Source organism: Salvelinus sp. IW2-2015, unplaced genomic scaffold (genome assembly GCF_002910315.2).
Source record: "Salvelinus sp. IW2-2015 unplaced genomic scaffold, ASM291031v2 Un_scaffold2801, whole genome shotgun sequence".
In the NCBI taxonomy this organism is placed as follows: domain Eukaryota; kingdom Metazoa; phylum Chordata; class Actinopteri; order Salmoniformes; family Salmonidae; genus Salvelinus; species Salvelinus sp. IW2-2015.
This window is the reverse complement of record NW_019944102.1, coordinates 84,825-86,634: the sequence shown is the minus strand read 5'-3', so window position 1 is coordinate 86,634 and position 1,810 is coordinate 84,825.

Genomic DNA, 1,810 nt, shown 5'->3' with positions numbered 1-1,810 from the left:
AGAAACGGGTGGCACATCAAAAAGGAAGCGGATAAAAGAAACCACTCAGGAGAAACGCTAGTCGGTCATGGTGCTTAGGTCCTCTGTCTGACTCTGTCTGGCTCTGGACGCTTTTCTCCTTGCACCCAGTTTTTCTCTCCTCCTTCTTTGCTCTTGCTGTCTGTCGCTTCTGTCTTTGCCGCTTCCTGTTTTCCTCTTACTTTCTCTTTTTTCTTACTCTCTCTCTCTCTCTTTGTCCCAGTCCTTGGTGCACCTGTTTTCTTCTCTCCGCCCTCCTCCCCTTCTTTTCTCTCGGGTGCAGTTTTTTGATTTCTGCAATCCTGGAAACTGAAAGCTAAGAGGCAAAATGCTTAAAAAAAACTGAAATAGGCATCTGTTGAGATTCAATGATTACATGCTTGCCTCCCTTCTTTATGAGTGGGGTGATAAAACGTTACGCTCTTAAATTTCCCAGCTCATAGAATAAGCGATGAAACAACAGTACTTGATTGTATCCCATTTGCATTTTCGTGTGATTTATAAATTGCATATTCTCTAATTTAGTTTGTTGTGCCCGTTGTGGCTTCCCTAATCAGTGTGTAATCCTGGAGCTGATGATGAGGGAGGAAGAGGGGATGTGAACAGAGGAATACTTCCTTATCTATCTATCTCCATCCCAACTCTATAATTTTCTCATCAGTGTGTTGTGTGCTGTGTGACTGTGTGACAAAGAAGTGGAGGCAGCTGAGAGGAGTGAAAGGAGGGAGTCTCTCCCCTAGCTCTGTCTCTGTGATTGTGGCATTGTTCTGGTGTGTGTGTGTGTGTGTGTGTGTCTATGTGTGTTGAGGCTGGCCTGCCTCCTCTCAGCATCAGACAGCTAGCTAGCCTCTGGGACATGTAGACTGTGGTTTCCTGGTTGGGTTAGTCAGCTAGCTAATGTAACACCTTTGTTCTCCTAATTGCCTGCTGTGTCTGCCTCGGGGCAGAAATGAAAATGCATGAATTATTCCAGTACGATGGAATACTACAATTATGAAGTCGGTTTAACACGTTTTGCACTATATCATAGTTCCACCGTAAATCATCATAACTTATGCACATGAAACTGAGATTACTTCATCCATCACCATTTCTCTAGAAAGGCCAAAAATACAGTGAAGGAAATTGGTGACATTTTCCTTACATGGTGTCCAAATCTTGAAGGGCACGGATGTATGTGAATCTCTGAATCTCTGTCTTCTTTGGTCCTGCCTTGGTTTGTTCCCTATTCCTGTGGAATAGATTGTGTGTTAATAGCCTGCTGTACGTCTGTCTGCTGGCTTCTCAAACACACAATCAGTAAAGAGGGCGGTAGTAAGAGGAGCACTGGGAGGCAGCACAGGAAGTGCTCCCAGTGCATGCTGTGTGAGTGTGTGTGTGTGTGCGTGCGTGCGTGCGTGTGTGTGTGTGTGTGAGGCACAGGTGCTGATGGATGGACGAGTTGGAGACGTTGATAAAGAGACCAGCAGCTCTTTCTTTCTTGCTCCTGTTCTGTTAAAGTCGCATCCATTTCATTAGTGTCAGGCTCGTCTGGTAAAACGCTGCTAAATCCTGCTCCCTGGACACCTTGGGCGGAAGGTTACTCTAGGTCGGAGGAGTGTTTAAACAGGGCAGGAAGGGAGCATGTGTGCTGATTCAAGAGAGTGCTACCCACTAAATGTACGGCTCCAACCTTTCCCTACCCAGGATCAAAATGATATGCTCCGAAGACCCAATTGTGCGCATGGGGTGTGGGGACTGGTGGGTACATGGATGGGGTGTGGGGACTGGTGGGTACATGCATGGGGTGTGG